The sequence below is a fragment of the Lagenorhynchus albirostris genome, chromosome 11 (genome assembly GCF_949774975.1).
Source record: "Lagenorhynchus albirostris chromosome 11, mLagAlb1.1, whole genome shotgun sequence".
Classification (NCBI taxonomy): Eukaryota; Metazoa; Chordata; class Mammalia; order Artiodactyla; family Delphinidae; genus Lagenorhynchus; species Lagenorhynchus albirostris.
Genome location: NC_083105.1, coordinates 53,882,430 through 53,907,566, shown reverse-complemented (window position 1 = coordinate 53,907,566; position 25,137 = coordinate 53,882,430). Strand labels below are relative to the sequence as shown.

The following is a 25,137-nucleotide window of genomic DNA, read 5'->3' as shown; positions in this document are numbered from 1 at the left end:
CTTTCAAGAAAATCTAAAAGAGCAAAATGATAACATCACTACAAATGAAGCTAGTAGCTCATTAATCCAGTTACATGAATGGCAAAGAGGAGTGAATTTTAGAGATGGCGTATAGTTTAAATTTTAAAACTAGAAAAATAGCCATAGAACTCTGAGTAAGAAAAGGAAAGAATTGTTAATGGTAATATGTCTTATTTCATAATTATTCAGGTTTTCTGCTTGGGCTCTCTGGGTCAACCTCAGCTGTGAAATCCTAGCTCTACTAGGGTGTTGGCCCCAACACTGTGCACAAATATACAATGTTGTAGATTGGACCAGTAGCTCTCAACATTTTAATTAGTTTCCATGTGTGGGATAGAAAGCATTCTTATAAATGTACCAGGCCTATTCAAAATTCTTGGCTTCTTTACTGTAAGTCCTTTCTCTCCCACTGACAAAGCATAGCTAATACAAGTGAGTAAACAGGGCAATTATAAAGGACAATCATAGGGATAACTTTTCCAGTTTACACTGCAAAGTAAATACTTCCCAAAGCTTTGTGCTTTATTAAGTCACTTTATTATTAATGACTAACTTCGCAAAAAATCACCAAATTGTATGAAGCCAGTAGTCAAGCAATAAATATTGTTAACGACCATAATTCAATTAACCCCTGTGGCTCAAGCCACCATTAGATGTTTTGCAAGTTGACAAGGTGTCAAAGCTGAGCCTATCCAAGTTCGCTGACATACATGGAGGAAAAGTCACTCTACTCCTCTCTGCTTAATAACCATTCTCTAAACGTTGATTCTTTTCTCCTTGGCAGATAGAACTGCTTTCCTTTAAAACACCTGTTAGAATAATTGAGATTGTAATATGCTCTACCACCAAAAAAATTTCTAATAAAAATGAAATATTTGAACAATCTTTCTTCCTTATTCATTTGGCATTCTAAATTATCAAAGTTGTAATCCAGTTCTCAAGAGAAGAAAATAAATTGCACCTGTGCTGACGCAATAGGTTTCTCAACTATTGTGTTACTTTAAAGAGAATAAAAAACACACTTAACCAACTGAGTCCAAGAGATGTAAATTCCAAGGTAAAAAAAAATATGTAGAAATGATTAAAACTTTAATATCAGAGCTCCTGAAGATGCCTGAAAATAAGCCCAAACAAATGATTGAAACGTGAAGTTTTTGCCTTATATTCTAGTTCTAAAAAAAAATGCAACTATGAAATTATATAAAATGGAAGCCTCAAGTAACATATTTTGTCCTCTTTGGTGGAAATAATTATATTAAAGGCTGTGAAATAACTGTATAAGTATAATTTATACTGGCAACCTAGGAAGTTTTGAAGCCACAAATTTTATTCTAGCCCCTGTCTCTTAATCAATTTATACCCAGAAGCTACTATAAATGTCTGTCTTCTCTTCTAGATTTACACCAGGCAACTGCTAGTATACAACACATCCCTCAATCCCTCCTCACTAGGATAAGGAGCACAGCTGGAGAAGTAGTGGAGTGTGTTAGAGCCCAGGATAGGCTGCCCTCAAATGTGCCTCAATGGCATATTGATTATATTGAATTAAAGTTACTTAAGAGCCAATGCAAGAGGGACAGTTTGACTCTCCTTTCTGTCTCCCTAAAGCAGGAAATAAACCTCTCAAATGACAGGTGCACTCCCTGCATCTGGAAGTAGGACACTCTTATCACCAGAGATAGGGAATTTGGGGCCAAGAAGCCTGCATAAACAAACCTTGTTACTTCTTTAATTTACTACCCTAAGCCCAAACTCTGTTTAGATTCTTCACTGATTAAGTACCCAAAGGCTACGTTTCTTTGTCCTGTCCACTCTTCACAAATGTATTGTTTCTTTGTCTAAAAAGTATAAAAGCTTCCTGCTTTGGCCACTTCTTAGGTCCTATATCTATGAGACCTCCAAACACATAAATTGTGTTTCTTTTTCTCCTGTTAACCTCTCTTGTGTCCATTTTATTATTAGTCTGACCACAAGAACTCATGAGGGGTAGAGGGGCAAATTTTTCCCTCCTGGACAGTAAGTAAGCCATCAGGAGGCTAGGTGGACTCCCCACTTCCCACCCTGAGACTTCTGCAGCTGAGAGAACATGAGACGTCTGACAAAAGTGGTAAAAGGTAAGATTTCTTACGGAATGCCTGCAAGGTCTGGTGGAAGCAAAGTGGTGAGAGTCCCTTTTCTCTCTCTCTCTAATTTTAGATGAGCAGGAGAAAATATTTGTAGAGCTAGTTGGCTGGACTTAGTGACTCCTGGGGATCCTTTTCCTCCCAGATACGGTCTCTGATTTTCTTTTGTTTTAATTGAAGTATAGTTTATTTACAATGTCATGTTAGTTTCAGGTGTACAGCAAAGTGATTGTTATATATATTTTTTTCAGATTCTTTTCTATTATAAGATACTGAATATAGTTCCCTATGCTATACATTAGGACCTTATTGTTTATCTATTTCATATATAGTAGTGTGTACCTGTTAATCCCAAGCTCCTAATTTATCCCTCTTCCCCAGCCCTTTCCCCTTTGGTAACCATAAACTTGTTTTCTAAGTCTGTAAATCTGTTTCTGTTTTGTAAATAAGTTCATCTGCATCTTTGTTTAGGTACTACATATAAGTGATATCATATGATATTTGTCTTTCTCTGTCTGACTTCACTCAGTATGATAATCTCTAGGTTCACCCATGTTGCTACAAATGGCATTATTTCATTCTTTTTTATGGCTGAGTAATATACCATTGTATATATGCACCACATCTTTTTTATCTATTCCTCTGTTGATGGACATTTACATTGCTTCAATGTCCTGGCTATTGTAAACAGTGTTGCAGTGAACACTGGGATGCATGTAAGTTTTTGAATTATGGTTTTCTCCAGATATATGCCCAGGAGTGGGATTGCTGGATCATATGGTAGCTCCATTTTAGTTTTTTAAGGAACTTCCATACTGTTCTCCATAGTGGCTATACCAGTTTACATTCCCACCAACAGTGTAGGAGGGTTGCCTTTTCTCCACACCCTTTCCAGCATTTGCTGTTTGTACATTTTCTGACGATGTCCATTCTAACTGGTGTGAGGTGATACCTCATTGTAGTTTGGATTAGCACTTCTCTAATAATTATGAGCATCTTCTCATGTGCTTTTTGGCCATCTGTATGTCTTCTTTGGAGAAATGTCTATTTTGATCTTCTGCCCATTTTTTGGTTGGGTTGGGGGTTTTTTTTGATATTGAGCTGCATATTATATACAGCTGTCATATTAGTACTTTCAGGAGGATCAAATTGAAAGGGAAAAAAAGTATAATGGCTAGCCTTCGGGAATCCCTTATTCTGAAAAAAACAAAAATTAGATTTAAAGATCCAACATAAATTCCTCTTCTTAAAAAAGAAAAGAAAAGAAATAGATTATCTGGAAGCCAATATTCAAGGGTTATTAGAAACAACTGTCTTTGTCTTACAAATCTCTACAAAATCAGAAATGCAACTCTAGAAACAAGTCAAGGCCCACTTATCTTTACCAATCCCAAAACTTCACCTATTCCTCTCAAAATGCTTGTTGATATTATAAAAGATCAGGATATTGGAGCAAAACTGTCCCATACTTTAAAAAATTTTTTATAATAATAACTACCCTAAGCTTATAATAGACAAATATATTCCAAAACTCCTAGGAGAAAGCTTGTATTTTCTTTCTCTGTCCCTTAAAGTCATAAATCTTATCACATCTTTGAAATGTAAACACAGTCCACATTGCCTGAGACTGAGCCAGATTAGCTCAATTGGTAGAACCTGAAACAAACAAAACAAAACAAAAGGAAAGAGGACTTTTTAAATACAAACTGTTAAAAGGATTCTCTTGCTCAAACTCTAACAAATCACAACCTCCTTATAATTGCTTGTCAAGGGCAAATATATATCTTAAAAGTATTCTCCACAAAGGGAACCCTCCTACCCTGTTGGTGGGAATGTAAGTTGGTGCAGCCACTGTGGAAAACAGTATGGAGGTGCCTCAGAAAAACTAAAAAGAGAATTACCATATGATCCAGCAATCCCACTCCCGGGCATATATCCAGATAAAACTATAATTCAAGAAGATACATGCACCCCTATCTTCATAGCAGCACTATTCACAATAGCCAAGACATGGAAACAACCTATAGTTGACAGATGAATGGATAAAGAAGATGTGGTACATATATCCAATGGAATACTACTCAGCCATAAAAAAGAATGAAATAATGCCATTTGCAGCAACATGGATACAACTAGAGATTATCATATTAAGGGAAGTAAGTCAGAAAGAGAAAGACAAATACCACATAATATCACTTATATGTGGAATCTAAAATATGACACAAATGAACCTATGTATGAAACAGAAACAAAATCAGAGACATAGAGAATAGACTGATGGTTTCCAAGGTGGTGGGGGGTGGGAGAGGCTAGGAGTGGGAGTTTGGGATTAGCAGATGCAAACTGGTATATATATAGAATGGATAAACAACAAGGTTCTACTGTATAGCACAGGGAACTATATTAAACATTCTGTGATAAACCATAATGGAAACAAATATGAAAAAGAATGTATATATATATGTATAGCTGAGTCACTTTGCTGTATAACAGTAATTAACACAACATTGTAATTCAACTATACTTCAATAAAAAATAAATTAAAATAAAAGTATTCTCCACAAATAATAAAAGACTTAAGCCATCTGAGTAAGTGAACTTCATTTATTCCAACTGTTATTTATAAAATAGTGAGTTTTGTATTGTACCTGATTCATGGCTAAAGTTTTAAAATGAAAACTATGAGATCTCTGGTTGTGCCTGTCTACATGTCTATATGTGTACATTGTAGATATGGTATTTTTCTACCATCAGATGATTTGACAAGATTAATTTGTAAAAGAGCTCTATTTCTTTGACCTAAACAAACAAGTGCTTTTATTAAAATTCTCAAAAGTATAATAAAGACTAACACAAATATTTTTCGAGTTCACGTGATCTAGAATAATCTTTGGTGAATAAAAGCTAACTTTAACCTTGTTGGCTTAATTAATACAGGTATGTCTTCAGAGTTATCAACATTAAATACAATGCAGATAAACAACTTTTATTCTACCTGGGTATACTAGTCAAATGGTGTCATGTAGTCTCTGTTGCAGTTTGTCAACAACAACAACAAAAAAACTTAAGGTAATGACTAATTGCTTCAGTGTCTCATAAAATTGTCATGAGTAATCTAAGTATGACCATTAAAAACAAATGACTTAAATAGACGTAAATGAGATAAGAGTTTTAGATAAAATTTTTAACAATAATTATTTTATGATATGTCTATTTAAATTGTTTCCTAAATCTCTTTGGTAATTTATACCCTTAGAGTTTTGCAAAGTTAAATTAAATGATGGGGATTCACTGAATGTCTACATCATTTCCAAATAAGATAAAATATGAAACATTTATTGCTAAACAAGTCTAAGTTTACCTACTTTTGACCTCTATTACAGAGACTAAATAAGTTTGGGTTTATTAGTAAATATATCTTATGCTTTATTGAAAGACTGTACTATGAAATAGCATATGTTTCTAGAAATTATAAAATATATTTATAAGTTTGCCAAGCCACAAAATGTTAATACAGTTCACAATTGTTTACTTCTTTATTTTCACTAAAAAAATTAAGATTTCAAGGGATTAAGAATTCTAATTAACACATGTGGCTAAAGCTACCAGAAACAATAAGTGAGGTAAGATGTGTTTTGGGGTAAGAAAAGCTATAAGGTATGGAGATGTTTTTGTTAAGGAAAAAGAAAGTGATTTTGTCCTAAAGCTGCTTATTTCTGAATGGGAAAAAAAACAAGTGATAAATAAAATGGACATGGAAAATTGTAAAAGGTTTGTGGGAAAAAAAGGAATCTTTCTAAAGGAATTTTATCTGTGGTAAGGACTGGCTAAGACTGAAATGAATTTAAATAAATAAATCTTAATATTGAAAGTAAGCTGGTACAAAATTAAAATTTGATTTTTCTGTCTGTGAAAAGGACAACGTTTTCTTAGATTATTAGTCTGGTTTTAATAAAAAATTGTAGACGAAGGTTTTCTTTACCTTTAATATAATTTGTCTAGAAAAACAAAAATTCTATATTTTGTCTTTAACAGGTCTTTGATTATTTAGAAGAAAAGGAAAGAAACTGAATTTTTTCAATATTAAAAGAGCTAGGGGTCTTCCCTGGTGGCGCAGTGGTTGAGAGTCCGCCTGCCGATGCAGGGGACACGGGTTCATGCCCCGGTCTGGGAAGATCCCACATGCTGCGGAGTGGCTGGGCCCGTGAGCCATGGCCACTGAGCCCGTGCTCCGCAATGGGAGAGGCCACAACAGTGAGAGGCCCGCGTACGGCAAAAAAAAAAAAAAAAAAAGAGCTAGGGCTTTTTATAACTATTTAACTTCTCTATTTGCCTGTGAAGTCTTTGTCACTTTGATTAAAAGTATAACTAAGTATTGCTTCATAGTGACCTCTGATCCTACTTAACCAAGTGTTTTTAAAACTTTTGATATTTTTGACAAATTTCCCAAAAATAAATTTTCCAGAAATAAAATTCTAAATGAAGACTTAAATGACCTGGAAGTAACTTTGGGGTTTTCTAAAGGTCCCTAGAATGCCTCAAAAGATTTATTTTCTTTTCTTATAAAAGGGAGATATTAAATTAATTAGGCTTATTTGTAAAATTTCATATTTATTAAATTACATAGGAAGCATTGTCAAATAGATGATGATAAGCCTTCTTAGGTTATATTGTATGAATAAATGTTATTAATATAAATGTTCTAGAAAATATATGAAATTTCTAAAATTTGGATATGCCCTAGTATAATGTTACCAGTCATAATTCTAGTTATTATCTTAAAATGTGTGTCACAGAGATAACTAAATTTCCTCTCAATTCCATTATAATGAATCAGATCTTTAATAATAGCTATTTTTAAGTTTTTTATCGTTTACAGACAGTTATTGTCTTACTCATATTTTTACAAAAGTTTCCTGCAAATATGTTTTATCTTCAAAGAACTGCATGGAAAGGAATCTAACAAGTACTCTAGAATACAAGTTTCTGATGTCTTTCAAATAAAACCAATGAACTGGGTAAGAATTTACAGAGCCCTAATGGAGAAACTGATGCCTTCATAAAATTGCTAACAAAAGATTAAGGAGAACAAGAATTAATTACATGGGACTAAATGAACTGAGGAAGATGATTATAATTTTTTATGATTTTTTTGCAACATCACTGATTTTTTAAATGTTTTACTTCTCCAGATTTGAGGAGCAATTTTGTAAATTATACCTCTTAAAAAAAATCAAAAATCAAAACATTTATCTGTTTTTCTCTATTTGATTCCTCCAGAATTCAGAAACTCTCAGTGAGTATTCTTATTTTCTTGACAATATAGTTATTTGCATATGTTCAATAAGAATCTGTTGTCCTTATAACAGGACACAACTGGAACAATTGATTATATTACCAAAGCTTTGACTGGAATGTCATATTTGAGAGATACATGCCTAGACTCAGATATGACCAGACAGCTTTAAGAAACTAAGGTTGACTTTATGGAGCCAATAAAGCCCCTTGGAAAAACAGCCTGGTGCTTTGTTTACAGGGTTCCCAGCAGTCTTTCCAGGTGAGTAAGAAATTTCACTTCCTGACAGGTACAGAATCCTCAAAACATTTGGGGGACCTTGAGAAGAGAGGAATTAACCCAAATCTATACATGTTGCAAACAACGTCTGATGGCAAATATTGATATTTGGCTTGGCTTCTTAGTTTTGAGAGGCTATTAAAAGTTCAATCTGAGATTCCTTCTAAAGTTCTGACAAAGCAGATTTTTAAAAGCCTATGTGGGACATCCCTGGTGGCGCAGTGGTTGGGAGTCCGCCTGCCATTGCAGGGGATGCGGGTTCGTGCCCCGGTCCGGGAGGATCCCATGTGCCGTGGAGTGGCTGGGCGCCTGAGCCATGGCCGCTGAGCCTGCGCGTCCGGAGCCTGTGCTCCGCGACGGGAGAGGCCACAGCAGTGAGAGGCCCGCCTACCGCAAAAAAAAAAAAAAAAAAAAAAAAAAAGCCTATATGGTCCAATCACTATTCTTGCTGTAATTATATGAATAACTAGGCCAAGTTTATTGAAACTAGAGTTATTTTGCAAATAAATTAATCTTAATTTGGCTATCTTTGGTAAAAATGGGGGTAATTGTAGAGAGAAAAAAATATGTTTCAGCAGAAATTGTAATATATACTATAGATACCAGATTCTAGTTCTGTTAACTACTGTCTTTGAGGTTTTTGTTATTTACCTGTAAACTGAACTGGATCCCGAATTATTCTAGTTTCCTCTAACATCTGACTATGACTCTCCAAACTAACATTTCCAAATTTCTCCTAACCTTTTTTCATTTGAAATCATTGAGAATTAAAACTGCCCTTTTCCCTGAAGGCCTGCAAACTGAAGCTAGGTGACTTGATATAAACTTCGGAGAAATTGTCACAATCTTCATGCCTATTGCTGCAGGAGCCATTCAGAAAGTTTATTGATGACATCATCAGAGACATTTCAAACTGTAAAAGATGCTTCAACCCTAATATCTAGAAATCTTTTTGACTGACTGGACTCTGGGCTCAGAAACTGGTTTATAATCTGCTCCAATCATTAATCTCTGTTTTTCTTTTGTTTCCATTGACATACTTGTTAAATACACGATTGCTTGAACCATAGGTTTACTTTTGGAACCCACCTACTCAAATGAGTCTAAGTGAACTGGCCTATTGTCAAGACTAAGAGACTGGTTCAATGAGATGGAAAAATATACCAGCTCGACTTTTAATATGTGAAACTTCCAGGGAAGTTTCAGAGCAGGGAACTCTTGGAGCCCAGAGAAGACTGCCCCAAAATGTGCCTCAATGGCATATTAATTATTTTGAATTAAAGTTACTTAAGAAAGAGCTGATAGAAGAGGGACGATTTAACCCTCCTCTCTGTCTCCCCAAACAGAAAATAAATCTCTCATGTGAAAGGTGCACTCCCTGCATCTGGAAGTAGAAGGACACTCTTATCACCAGAGAAGGGAATTCAGGACCAAGAAGCCTGTGTAAACAAACCTTGTTACTTCTTTAACTTACTACCCCAAGCCCAAACTCGGTTTAGAATCTTCACTAATTAAGTACCCAAAGGCTACATTTCTTTGTCCTGTCCTGTTCTTTACAAATGTATTGTTTCTTTGTCTAAAAAGTGTAAAAGCTTCCTGCTTTGTCCACTTCTTAGGTCCCATTTTTATGAGACCTCCATACACACGAATTAAAATGTGTTTCTTTTTCTCCTGTTAATCTGTCTTGTGTTCATTTTATTATTAGTCCAGCCACAAGAACTCAAGAGAGGTAGAGGGCGATATTTCCCCCTTCCCAACAAGAGAAAGAATAAAAGAGTTCTAAGTCATACTTAGAATTCAGGGGAGAAATCCCTGGTTGTAATCTGTTTATAAACAATCTGCATAGTTTTCAGTATGAATATTTGAACAACGTAAGTTCAATTTGTTTAATAATTATTAAAAGTAAAAGTTGCTATTAGGTGCTCCTTTGTGTAGTACAGGGCTTTTTAAATATACATCGTCTGGTCTTTTAGAATTTATAATCCAAGCCAGAGAATAAAAATGCTATCAGTCTCTGAAATCCTTTAAAATCAGTTATTCTTTACCTCAACTCTAGGTAGCTTCAACTTACAATGGGATGTCTTTCAAGACTTTATATGTTATTTGAAATTCAGAATGTCCCCATCCCATGGAAACAATGATTAAAATGGAAATTAGGTTCCCAGACCTGTGTACCAAAATAAAAAGCTCAGAAAAAAAAAAAAAACATTAAACAAAGAGATACTGAATCAAGTTCCCAGTTGATACCACTACCAGAATGTAAACACCCTTTGGACTCTTAACACTTAGGGGAATGAATAAGAACCTGATGAAAGAACATACTTCTAAAATTTAATGAACTGTTTCAAGGAGTCTGGTGATCCCCTGAACCACCCAGGAGCCCCCGGTTAAGAAGGGTTGACTTAGACATATGAGTGACATCAACAAGGTGGTGGAAAGAAAGTCTCACCTCTTGTCCCCCTGACCGAGACATCGATAAAACAATACTTGGGCCAAAATACCTTCATAAGGCTTTCAGAATCCAATTAAGAATTTGCAACACCCAAAAGAGCACAAAATCAAGAAAATAAAGTGGTTTCAATTTATTCATGTCAGCCCCTCCCTCAAGCCACCCAGTTCAGGGCTGAGATCACTCAGCCTGCAATTTCTTCCTCAGGGGAAAGAATGAGTGACATGCCCATGCAGCATCTGCAGCCTTCCAGGGAACTGCCCAAGAGATTTACTTCTGTCTCACTTCATTCATTCAGTGTGCTGAAGCAACTACCATAGTTAGAACACCTGGGGGCAGCTAAGAACAAAGAAAGGATGGCTTCACTAGTGAATTCTACCAAACATTAAAGAAGAATTAATACCAATTCTTCTCAAAATCTTCCCAAAAAATTGAAGAGGAGGGAACACTTTAAATTCATAAGAGGCCAGCATTACCCTGATACCAAAGCCAGACAAAGACACTACAAGAAAAGAAATTACAGGTCAATATGCCTGATAAATATAGATGCAAAAGTCCCCAACAACAAAAAAAAACAAGCAAACCAAATTCAACAGCATATTAAAAGGAACATAGACCATAATCAAGGTGGATTTATCCCTGAGATGCAAGGATGGCACAACATAAGCATATCAATGAATATGATGCATCGCATTAACAGAGTACAGGATAAAAATTATAAGATCATCTCAATAGAAGCAGAAAAAGCATTTGACAAAAGTCAGCATTCTTTCATGATAAAAACTCTTAAAAAATTAGGTATAAATGGAATGTACCTCAACATAATAAAGACCATATGTGACAAGCCCACAGACAGCATCATACTCAATGGTGAAAAGTTAAAAGCCTTTAAGATCAGGAACAAGACAAGAATGTTCACTCATACCCCTTCAGCAATACTGAGACTCACTCTCCTGATTCAAGGCAAAAAGGGGGCATGTCTAGAAAAGGAAGTAAGTTGTGGAACACATCTAAGAGAGGTTACTAAAAAGCTAAATCATTTCTGCATAAGATACCTTTGTATATTCGCATAGGACACTGAAACTTTCTAAGTATTGATGTCTTTTTTCATAAAGTATTTATTAATAGCATGCTGATATTCAGTCACCAAAACAATCACTGTTATACCATACCTAGGTCATTCAAGTTTTCACTTCTCAGTAGTTGCCCTAACAGTGGGAATATCCTGAAGTGGAAAAAGGTTAGGATTTTTTCATTTCATTTCATAGGATACAAGAATGACAAATTTACCAACACATACCACAGCCTAGGGAAGTACTGACATTTTCACCTATTCTTTTGCCTTTCAGCTTTGCTTTTCAGATACAAAGAATTATCTGAATATAATCTTGCTCTGGGTAAATTTATTGTAGCCACAGCCTCTCCAGGATGGTATTTGGCTTAAGAAAAAGAACACTTTCACAAACAAAAAAGATATTGGTACAAACATAGGTTTTGCAACTTACTGTTTGTGAGATCTAAATTCCCTGAAACTTATCTGTTTAGACAGGGCACCTATATAATATCAGCTATTTTAATTACAGGGATTGTGGTGAGCCTTAAATAAACTTATATAATTATGAAGACTGGCAAGTTTCACCCACTGAAAGAACGAGTCCCAAGGACCTGTATCACCCTGGCAAGTGAATAGGTTAACAATTTTCTCAACCATTCTTCCCCAAAGGGACCTGACCTAAGACCATTTAGTCAACAAAGAAAATACCCAAACATTTCAAGGGCTTTTGGACACAGGGTTTGAGTTGACACTGAAACATCATCATGTTCCCCCTGTTAGAGTACCAGAATATGGGGGTGAAGTAATAAATCCAGTCCTGTCAAATTCCTCTGCTAACAGTGGGTCCACAGAGCGCTCCAGTGCCTATTTGTCCCCCTCCTGTTCCTAAAGGCATAATTATTATGAACATATTTGGTAATTAGCAGAACCTCCATATTGGTTCCTTGGACTGTGGGATAAGACCTATGCAGCTTCAAACCACCTTCATCAAGATTATAGTTTTTTTAAGTATTTTATCCCTGGTTGGGAGTTGAGGGGAGTAGCAGAGACTAGTGCCACCATTAAAGACCTTCAGGATGCATGGTTGCTGGTTCTCATCATATCCCCATTTCATTAACCAGCCTTTGGACTTTACCAAAAAAAAAAAAAAAAAAAAGATGTATCTTGGAGAATGACAGGAAAGGAAGGCAATCTCAATTAGAAAGCAACCCCAATTGCAGTTGCTATGCCAGATGTGACCTCTTTGCTAGAACAGATTACCATGGCCTTGGGTGCATGGTATACTCTCATTGATCTGATGAACATGTCATTTCCCATCCCTACTGGAAAGATGAGAAATCGTTTGAATTCAATTGAAGCAAATGTGTGTATTTATTTACAGTCTTAACCAGAACTAGATTAATTCTTTTGCCCTCTGACATAATATAGTCATAAAGATCTGAACTGGTCATTTGGCAAGATACGGCACTGGTTCACTTTATTGATGATACCTTGCTAATCAGACTGGATGAGCAAGAAGTTGCATACAAAAAAAAATGTTGCACACATATAATAGGCCTTGGTATAACATATGTGTTCCAAAAAGTGGGAGTTATTATACTCCAATAAAGATGTTAAAAAAAATAAATTTTTTTTAAAAAGTGGGAGTTAAACTATATGAAAATTCAGGAAAATTCCATATAAGTAATATGTAGGAGTCCAGTGCTCTGGGACAAGTCATGACATTCTTTCTAAACTAAGGAACAAATTATTGCATCTTGTCTCTCCCTGCACAAAGAAGGAAGCATAATGCCCTGTATTTGTCTTTTGGTTCTGTAAGTAACATATTACACATTAGTAAATACTGCTCTGATGCACTTTACAGGTGCCATGAAAGTGTGAGTGAGACTCAAAGCGGGAAAGAGACTTGCAGCAGGTCCAGGTTGAGTGCTTGGACCATATGATTTGGCAGATCCTTCAGTATTCAAGGTATCAGGGATGGGAAAAGATATCATGTGGAGTTTATGACAAGCTCCCAAATGTACATCCTTAGGGTTCTGATCAAACTATGCCATCTGTAGTAGTGAGTTATACAGCATTTTAAAAAATTATAAAAGGTCTCTGGAATGCTACTGGACCTTGGTAGAGACAGAGGCCTGACCATGGGAGATCAAGTGACCAGTGGGCCAGAACTGCTCATTATAGGTGGGTTCTGCCAGACCTCTCCTAAGTCAGTTCAAGAGAGCTATCTGGCCAAGATCAAACCGCTTTCCTGGGTTCCACCTGCCTCCAATGTCTAATCCAGATACAAGGGTATAAAAGCTCAGCACTTCCTTCAAAGTAGAACACCTCTGAAGGGCCATACTAGTTCCAGAGTTCCCCTTGAGATGGCTGAGGCCATTGTCACAACTGAATCACAGCTCAACTCCTCCCTCTTGCCATTCTTACTTCCTTTGATCCCCCATGGATATCAATCTCAAGGACATTCTTCAATAAATTTCTGGCAAACAAATGTGCATCTAAGAATCTTTTTCCCCAGGAAAACTTACCTAAGATACATGTACCAAAATTCTACTCAGTTAGGTGAAAGTGGGGAAGGGGAATAAAGAAGATTTACTTCTGGATTTTTCTAAATAAATCTGAATTGAATTGATTTCTAATTTATAAAGAAAAAGAGTGGGAGAAAGGAAGAGAGGGAGGTAAAGGAAAGGTAAAAGAGACTCCCCTCCTCATGTTTGATAAACACATCTTCCCCATTCCTTGAAAAGCTATGTAGTCAGTTGTGTAGCCTTTCACTTACCAGTTACTAACGTGGAGGATATTATCCCAGAAAAACACTACCATTTGCTATTCAGCAAAGAAACCAAACATTTTAACCCAAACTGTACTTGTTTTTACCTCCTGTGAAAATTCTGAATTTTACTCATTCACTTAATAAATATTTATTTAGCACCTATAATATGTCAAGCACTGATCTATTTCTAAAATATAGTAGTATTATTTTTATGTACACTCTTAAATCTATAAGCCAAATAGATATTTCAAGTATTATTAGATATAATGTTATTCCTAGCCACTTATTTTCCTTCTCTTTTACATTTTGTTGATACCTCATTGTAAGTCACAAAGTCAATAAAGCAATAATAATCAGAGTAGATAACATCTATTTACCAAAGATATCCTGAAGGACATTTTTTTTCAAGCAGTTACACATTTACATAGGACATTCAATAATATCATACTTGCAAAGTAGCTAGACATTTTGGCATTTGGGATTTGAAATGATGAGATTAAAATGTCAGTATATGAAAACTGTGATTTGGACTACATGAGAAAAGATGAGGACAAAATAATATTTTATTAATGAATATGTCAAGGTGAGTATAGCAAAAGAAAACATTTTTATGGAAAAATATTTTTGAAAAGACCCAATTTAAAAGTCCCTCTTATTAATATTATACCTCTGTAAATCGATGAATAAAAATATGCTCCAGCTCTAAAAACAAAAACTTGGTTGATTTATAGGAGTTCAAATATAGACCTAAAAGAAATTAATTTGGTTATTTGAAGTGTGAAATGAAGAAATTAGGTTTAGTTAAAATTTAAGTGAAACCTCAGGTCACAATTTTACTTGTATTTAATAGAAAACTTGAAGACGTTGCTAACACAAGTGCTTTGGCGAATGCAAAGCATTGGTAGATACAAGAGAGGACTAGAGAATATCTACAAACAGTAACCACAAAATAAACTAAATCTACACTTAGTCTAAACCAATATAAACCTGAATTTCTGTATACCAAGGACAGAGTTGTTCTAAAATATTCAGAAGTTAGTTCTAATAGTAAAATTTTTAGGACTGTTGACTTGAAACTTTGAAAAGACATATTTTTTATAAGAGATTTATTTGCTAACAAAAATTTTTTTCACTTAAAGTTGTAAGCAATATTTGTCATAAGGGGTTGAATTTGTTCACTAAACTTACGACAATTAAATCACTAAATATAACCTTACTGCTCTTATTATAAATGACCCACCTACCCTGTACATAAAACTGTGCCTTCTTCTATTAAATTAGAATTGTATCAGCGAGTCTTCCTCCTTGAATAACTTGCTAAATTAAATTATTCTAACATGTTAACTTTAAAACACAACACAAAATCTCATTCTGTCACAGGGTTTACTCAACAAGCTAACCTATGGATTTGGGAATTTTTTTTTAACCTAGTGATCAAAGAGAATGTGAGATGGAAACAGAAAATACTTGTTAAGTTTCAGAAAGTGAAAAAATCTAAAACAAAATTATGCAGTATTATTAAACAGCTAAATTACTGAAGTGTCATTTTAAAAAACTGTTGAGAATGCCTTTATTAAAGGCAGAACCTAATGAGAGACAGAAACAAACTACCGGAACGAAAAAAAAAGTACTAGAACAAAGTATAAGTCATGGGCTTCCCTGGTGGCGCAGTGGTTGAAAGTCCGCCTGCCGACGCAGGGGACACGGGTTCGCGCCCCGCCGGGAAGATCCCACATGCTGCGGAGCGGCTGGACCCGTGAGCCATGGCCGCTGAGCCTGTGCGTCTGGAGCCTGTGCTCCACAACAGGAGAGGCCACAACAGTGAGAGGCCCGCATACTGCAAGAAACAAAAACAAAAACAATCAAACAAAAAAAAACAAAGTATAAGTCATGTGAAAGTAAGCAGTGCAAATAAACTACGAGGAAAAATATAAATACAATAAAGAAAAACACTAATAATTATTTTGAAAAGAAATTACAAAATTAAGCCAATTAGTGAAAAGGAAGAAAATACAATTTAACAAGTTGAGAAACTAAACATAAGAACCAAAAGATTTTGAAAAATATCTGATTAAAACAGCAATGAGATACTGCTACACACTTAGTAGAATGACAGGTCCAAAACACTGACACCACCAAATGCCAATGAGGATGTGAAGCAACAGGAACTCTCATTCATTGCTGGTGGGAATACGAAATGGTACAACCACTTTGGAAGACAGTCTGGCCATTTCTTATAAAACTAAATATTCTCTTAGCATGTGATCCAGCAATCATGCTCCTTGATATTTACTCAAACGAGTTGAAAACCTATGTCCACACAAAAACCTGCAGATGTTTATAGTAGCTTTATTCATAACTGCCGAAATTTGGGAGAAATGAAGATATTCTTCTGTAGGTGAAAGGATAAACTGTTGTCCATCCAGATAATGGAATATTATTCAGTGCTAAAAGGAAATGAGTTACCAAGCTGTGAAAATGCATGGAAGAAGCATATTAAATGCTTAAATGCATACTATTAAGTGAAAGAAGCCAATCTGAAAAGGCCAAATACTATACGATTCCAACTATATGATATTCTGGAAAAGGCAAAACTATATAGACTGTACAAAGATCCATGGTTGCCAAGGATTCTTGGGGGGAGGGATGAATAGACAAAGCACAAAAGATTTTTCTTTTTTTGCAGTATGCGGGCCTCTCACGTTGTGGCCTCTCCCCCTGTGGAGCACAGGCTCCAGACGCGCAGGCTCAGCGGCCATGGCTCACGGGCCCAGCCGCTCCGCGGCACGCGGGATCCTCCCGGACCAGGGCACGAACCCGTGTCTCCTGCATCGGCAGGCTGACTCTCAACCACTGCGCCACCAGGGAAGCCCCAGCACAAAGGATTTTTATGCCAGTGCTACTAGTCTGTATGATACTATAATGGTGAATACATGTCATTATACATTTGTCAAAACCCATAGAATATGCAAAACCAAGAGTGGATCTTAATTTGAACTATAAACTTTGAATGATAATGATGTGTCAATGAAGGTTGTAACAAATGTACCACTCTGGTAAGGAATGTTGATAGTGGGGGAAGCTATGTATGTGTAGGGGTAGGGAGTATATGGGAAATCTCTGTACCTTCCATTCAATCTTGCTGTAAACCTAACACTACTCTAAAAACTAAAGTCTATTTTTTAAAAAGAAAGAGAAAAAGAGAATGCCTGGAAGAAATGAAACAAAATATTTTAAAAAGTAATCATCTCTGAGTAGTTAAAATATAGGTCATTTTTATTTTCTTTTTTATACTTCTCTGTATTTTCCAATTTTCTATGATACACATGTATTGCTATTATATATTATAACCAGAAGTTACCTATGCTATCTTTAAAAAGATTTGGAAATTACTGAAAATATTTTTAATAGTATAGCAAGAGGAAAGAATATATTTTCAACACATATAAGCAAAAAAGAGCTATTATCCAAAATATATAAAAACTCTTACAAATCCCTAAGTTGGAGACTTCCAGAGTAAAGATTCCTAAACCATGTTAAACAAAGAGTTTAAGCCCAATAAAAAGATGCAGTGGGGCTAAATAAGGGTTAAAACAAGCAAGACATATTAGGAAGTGGTCTGTGTCTGTGACAGAAGGGTGAAGAGAGACATTGCATTGTGAAAACCTCTATTCCATTGAATATACATGCCTATCTCCATTGACTGGGGAGAAGTAAAGGCTTTAAAACACACACACGCGCACACACACACACACACACACACACACACACAAATTCTAGATCATAAGGAAATTCCAGCTAGCCTCAACACGGCTCTGGCTCCTTCCCAACATGAGCCACCCACACATACCTCGTCCAGCAAAAACTTACCTCCTTCAAAATGAGTAATCAATAAAGAACCAGCACAAGATCTGTACAAAGATTCTACCAGAGTAAATAAATACGGAAAGCTTATGAAGAACATTCTCCAGAAAATATTGCTGAAGGATAAGCAAAAATTGTGACCCACGCATTTCACCATGAAATTAATATATATATTCATATTTTTTCCATGAACTGAAAACAGAAGAATTCATATATACATACTGTGATTGGTTTAAAAATATTAAGAAAGAATCTCACTTATAATAACAATAAAAAAGGATAAAACAGCTAAGATTTTATTAAGTAAAAAGTATGTGACATTTATATAAAGACTTTTAAAATAATATTAAAGGACACAAAAGAAGACTTAAACAAATGAAGAAGCATACCATATTCTTCGTTAGAAAGACTCAACATTATTAAGATATAAAGTCTCCTTAAATTAATGTATAAATTCAGTGCAATCCCAATAAGAATATTAACAGGACAGCTATACAGAAAAGATAGCTGACAGAGGTGGGGGATGGGGAGTGGGCAAAATGAGTGAAGGGAGTCAAAGATACAAACTTTCAATTATGAAATCAATTAAGTCACGGGATGTACTGTACAACATGGTGACTACAGTTAATAATATTGTATTGCAATTTGAAAGTTGCTGAGAGAGTTAATCTTAAAAGTTCTCACTACAAGGAAAAAAATTCTATAACTACGTATGGTTGACAAATGTTGACTAGAATTATTGTGCTGATCATTTTGTAATATATACAAATATCAAACAATTATGTTGTACATCTGAAACTAAAATAATGTTGTATGTCAATTATACCTCAATTTTAAAAAATACTAACAGGATTCTTCCATTAGCAAGATGATTCTAAATTTTATATATAAAACATAAACAAATAATATGTGATCAAATGCTTTTTGACAAGGGTACCAAGACCATAATCAGGAAAAGACAATCTTTTCAACAAGTGGTATTGGAAGAACTGGATATCCACACGCAAAAAGTTGGACTGTCACCCTACACCACATACAAAAACTAACTCAAAATGGATTAAGAGCTAAAACTATAGACTCTTTAGAAGAAAACACAGGGGGAAACCTTCATGACGTTGGATTTGACAATGATTTCTTGGATATGACACCAAAAACACAGGTAACAAAAGAAAACAAAAAGATAAAGTGGACTTCATCAAAACTAAAATTTGTGGAGCAAAGGACACTATCAACAGAGTGAAAAGAGAATGCAAAATGATGCAGCCACTGTCAAAAACAGTATAGTTTTTCATCAAAAAACAGTATAGTTTTTCCTCAAAACAATGAAATAGAGTTACCATACGATTTAGTAATTCCACTACTGGGTATATACCCAACAGAGATGAAAGCGGGGACTCAGACAGGTATTTGTACACCCATGATCATGCAGCATTATTCACAATAGCCAAAAGGTAAAAGCAACCCAAGTGTCCGTCAACAGATGAATGGAACAGAAGGATAATATATGACAATAATAATGTATCATTATATATTACTCAGCCTTTAAAAAGGAAGGAAATTCTGACACATGCTACAAAATGTTTGAATCTTAAGGGCATTATGCTAAGTGAAATAAGCCAGAAACAAAAAGTCAAATATTATATGATTCCACCTACATGTGATACTTAGAGTAGTCAAATTATAGAGACAGAAAGTAGAACCATGGTTGCCAGCAACTGAGAGAAGGGAGGAATGGAGAGTTATTGTTTAATGAGTACAAAGTTTCAGTTTGGGAAGATTCCTGGAGGTGGAATGTGTTGATGTTTGCACAACAATGGAAATGTGCTTAGCTTCACTATATTATACACTTAAAAATGGTCAGAATAGTGATTTTTATGTTATGTACATTTTACCACAATTTTTAAACAAAAATTTAAGTTTAAAAAATAAGTAATACCCAATACATTTCTGAAAAAGAGTATTTAAAAAAGTAACCAACTAGTTAATTAAAACAGTGTGGTATAGCATAATAATAAACCAACAGATAGAAGAAATAGACTACAGTGTCCCGAAACAGATAAAATAAAATGAGAATTTAAACGTTTTGAGTCATGAAGGGGAGTTCCCTGGTGGTCCAGTGGTTAGGATTCGGCTCTTTCACTGCCGTGGCCCAGGTTCAGTCCCTGGTCAGGGAACTGAGATCCCCACAAGCAACACAGAGTGGACAAAGAAAAAAAAGGTAAATGTTTTGAGTCATTAAGAGAAAGATGATTACTTAATAAATGCTATTGGACTAGCCTTATGGAAAATAACAAAATTTGATTCATATTTCCCATTTTAAAATAAGAAAAATTCCAGACTGATCAAAGACTCAAATAGTAATAGATTATAAAAGAGCTAGAAGAAACCATGTGAAAAAAAACTTACGATCTTGAAATAAGGAAATTCTTTCTAAGTATGCTTCCAAATGAAAAGCCATAAATGAAAAAACTAATTTGACTACAATTAATTTTTATAAAAATTACATGGGTCTTCCCTGGTGGCGCTGTGGTTGAGAGTCCGCCTGCCTGCCGATGCAGGGGACACGGGTTTGTGCCCCGGTCCGGGAAGTTCCCACATGGCCCGTGAGCCATGGCCGCTGAGCCTGCGCATCCGGAGCCTGTGCTCCGCAACGGGAGAGGCCGCAACAGTGAGAGGCCCACGTACCGCAAAAAAAAAAAAAAAAATTACATGGAAAACCCACTAAAGTTTTTTTAAAAAGAGCAAAGCTGGAAATAACCTGCAATTTATTCATTGACAAATGATTAATTTCCCTTATATAGTAAGAGTGTCTCCAAATCAGCATTATAGAGAAAAATATGGAAATTGTGGAAAAATCTAGAGACACTTCATGGGTTCTTGGTCATATGAAAAGATGTTCCAACTTACTCACAGGAAGAGAAACATATATAAAGATACACTGAAATATCAATTTTCCCCTATAACTTTGGCAAAGATTCAAAAGTTTAATATCACACTCTTGACAAGAGCATAGAGAAGCAGGCATTTTTATACATTACTGGTTGGTGTGTAAATGAGTTTAAAATCTGTAGAAGACAAGTTGGCAATATTTAACAAAAATTCCAAGGTTCCTGCATTTTGACCCAGCAATCCCACTTCTAACAACTGATCCTACAGGCAGTCTCATCCAACCAACATACACCCTATTCCCAAACAACATATTTAGATTTTGTTCCCTAGGCTATGCTTATTGCCTTTGAGAAGTTTACTTTGCTGGCTCTAAGATATTCTAAGATAATGGTGTGCTCTCTCTGCTTCCTCCTACAACTACTTTTGCTTAATTTTTAAAGCTTTCATCACCATTTCCACCTATCTGGTGGATTGGGGTTTTAGCTGTCTCCTGGTTTGTGTTCTTTTATTTTCTCATTCTCCTTGCTGCTTTCAGATGACTTTTAGTAAGAGAAAAGGAAAATGCCAACTACATATGATACCATCTTCAAACCAGAAGTCCTCCTGGGTCCTTGAATTCTCTAATCCCTTGGCTTCTGAAATTTGACTCCCTCCTGCTTTTCCTTTTCCTGTCTGACCTATCCTCCTCATTCACCTTAATAAATTCTTCTTCCTATGACATCCCTTAAATGTTATTGAGTTTTAGAATGCCATTCTTGGTCCACATCTTTCTCTTGACATACTCTTCTGAAGCAATCCCATCTATTCTCTGGGCCTTAGCTACCATCAGTATATTACTGCCCCCTCCCCCAAATCTTTAGCATTGACCCCCATCTTCAGACTTTTACATCAATTCACTTTGTATTATTTAAGTCCTTCAAACAATGAATATCTAAAACGCACCAGGTAAAGGCTGACAGACTCAAGCAATTTGAATTTATAAGTACTGTTGCTTTGATATATTGCACTATAATTTCCTGTTTCCTATGTTGTGTAATTTTTTAGTCAGCAAATCCTACTTAATTGGCTCTCTAATTATTGGGTCTAGAAATATACAATAATTAAGGTGGCTCTCTTTTCAGAGTTGTTTTCTGACAGAAAATTAGAAATTGTAAACTTAGGTAAAACTTTGAAGATGTGTATATTACTTATCTCTGTGTTAGAAACATTATAGCTAGCCAGACTTTTAGTCCTTTAAACCATACACTCAAACATGGAAGAAATACTCATTAATCCTGACCTGTCACTGAATATGCCCTTATTTTCACATCCCACAGACTTCTAATCTCAGTTTTCTCAGTTAAAAAAAATGCACCTCATCAAAGGTGAATTATTCAATGTTACAAATGTTTATTGAGTAGCCACTTATATGAAAGCCCCTGTGCTAGATGCTTTGAAAGATGTAAACATGAAGAGGCTCAATCGTTCCAGAGATTTACAGTCTAGAGATGACAAAAACAAACAACAAGTGTCATTCCTCCATGTTCAAGAATATAATATGTGCCAGAAGAAGTGTACAAATAAAGAGCTACAGAGGATCACTGGAGGAAGAACTAATATCTGGATAGGGGAATGGAGGGTGAGGAGGGTCAGGAAGAGTTTGAGGTGGACCTTGAGATGACCAGAAACAATGAGTAGAGTTTGGCTACAGAAAAGCCTGAGGGCAGAAGAGAAAAGGGGTGGTGCGGACATTCCAGACCAGTGGTTTTTAATCTTAACTGCATACTAGCTCACTAGGAGGAGATTTAATTCTCAACACCTCTCCTGACACATACACAAGCCAATGTTAAGCACCATTATTTTATGAGGAGAGAATAGCATGTGTCCTGCATAACAAGAAGATATGAAAGGTAGATATATTCTGGGAAACTGAAGGACCGACCCATTTTTGTTTAAACATGAGGTACATGTAAGAAAGTGATAAAAGATAATCTTGTAAGGTTAGATTGGGGTCAGATCATGCAGCAAACCTGCCTCACATCGGTACTTCTCCTGTAAGCACTTAAGATGGTTCAGAGATACAAATGTCTCCTATTTTCATCACAGATAAAGTCAGAGTTTCATTTTTCTCTTCTCTTTGTGTTGAAGGAATTTTCCAAAGGAGGACTCAGAAATATCTTTGCCACCTTGAAAAGGGGCTACCCTTTCCTTTCTTTTTTTACACTCAATTTAATTCTCTAACATTAAGTCCTTATCCTGGCTGATAGATAAGCTTTATCTAGCTCTTTCAGTTAATTTCAGTCTAATTTCCCGATCTCTCAGTGGCGTTCCTAACTTGGTTCCAGCAACTGCTGCCACAATAGTTACTGGGAATGTGGAAGTCTAACTTCTGTGTCCTCGGAGGAAGCAGTATATCACAGTAGAAGGAACAGAAGACGTTTCTGACTGCTTCCCCATTTGGAAGTTATCTCAAACAACAAGAAAAAGAAACAGAAATACAACATTTTTGCCTATACTGGGAGAAGCAAAGATAAGCAAGCTGCCTTAGCCCTCAGAACCTTAGAATGGCTCAAGAGTTGGAGGCAGTGATGCAGAGAAGGGGCTGAAAACACCGAGATTGCTTGTAAGACTGTACAGCTTGTAATGAAACTCCCAAGTTCTCATCCTCAAAGAAGCCAGGCAACTTCCCCAATCCCTGCAGGGAAACAAGTATTTGTTCTCTGGAAATACAGAGAGGTCCCAGTTGGAAGATGACCAGGCATAGATGAAAAGGTGGTGAAAAGAGTTCATACTGAGCAGTAGGACCCTTCTCCTCTTTCCTCCTTTTGGCTCCAGAAAGAAGATAGAAGGAAAGCAAACAAAATTCCAAAAATGGTGACGAAAGAAAGTTCCAAGATAACAGTGAACATCAAAGCTGAGAATGCAACCAATTCAGATTGTCAGGACATCAGATATGTCCAATGTTGATGTTTCCAGGGGGGAAATAGAACAAATAAGTTGTCCTGAAGTTTAGGCCTGATGAAAATTATATTGAGATATATTTTATGGCAGTTTTGGAACTATGGGAAAACTTTATTCAAATTTTCAAAGAAAAATAATGAATGAAGATAAAAAATCAAGCAATTATCAACTTCAGAAAAAAAGATAGGAAATAAAAGTATAGTCTAATGCTTGGCCCAACAGTGATCAATATTTACGTAGTCAAAAGATGCTGACACAGTTAGAGATTTAATAAGCAAAAACTGAGATACAAAATTATATAGAAAAATAGAAGGAAGGAATAAGAAGCTATGAATGAGCTAAAGTCTTTAAGTTACAAAGCAAGAAGACAACAGATGTTTACGATTAATAATCAAGCAATGGCTCTATGTGCATATTGTATATAAATGGAGGTAAATATCAGAATAAACTTTTAAAACAGTTGGAAGTGGTGGCTTCCAGGGAGAAGAATGAGAGAAGGTAGAAAAGGGGACTAAATTTTTTATGCTATACTTTTATGCTATACTCTAGTCTACAATTTTTATGCTATACTCTGAATTTTTAACTATTTAGGTATAATACATTGGCAAAAAGTAAATAAAGGACATGGAGGTTAACATGAACATACTGTAAAACTCAACATTCCTATTTCTAGATACATACTCTAGAGAAACTCTCACACATTTATAAGAGGGTACATATGCAAAATATTGACCAAAACTGAAATGTCTATCGGAAGGAAAATAACTAAAATATGGTATGTTTAAATGATAGAATATCATACAGCAAGTAAAAGCAACCCACAAATTATATATATATATATATATATACACATATATACATAATTAGTGGATTATAAAAAACAATGCTGTCAGAAAAAAAAAGCAGTTGCAGTATAATTTATACAGGATGAATTCATTTAAGTAAAGTCTAAAACATAAAACAATACTCTAAATTTTATCTGAATATATTTTTACGTGTGTAAAGGCATAAAATTTGAATGAAAAGACACATCGAGCGCTTGCTTCAGCAGCACATATATTAAAGTTGGAACAATACAGAGAAGATTAGCCTGGCTAAGTTGCTAGAGCTGTTGAAGCCACCAAATTTTTTGTGATATACAAACAAGCAGGAAGTGGGCAGATGAATTCACCTACCTGCATCCTTACCTCATTTATATCCTTAGCACTGCTTATTAACTGCTTTTGTGGTACACCAATATAAAAGCCTTGAACCAAGTCCAAGTTGTGATTTTCACCTATCTTCAAACTAAAATTAAAGCTTTGTGTTCCAGTCTAAGACACAGAGAAATAAATATAGAGAGACATTTAAAACAAGAAAGAAAGAAAAGACACATTGAATTTATAGGGAAAGGGGAAGGAAATGGGACTAGATTGGGGGGACAAAGACTCCAACTTATCCTTAATGTTT

General features: G+C 35.5%; 1 pseudogene; it reads left to right on the top strand.

Annotated features, from left to right (window-relative positions):
• The first annotated feature begins 24,723 nt into the window (after positions 1-24,723).
• Positions 24,724-24,819, top strand: LOC132530091 (U6 spliceosomal RNA; annotated as a pseudogene).
• Positions 24,820-25,137: the final 318 nt, after the last annotated feature.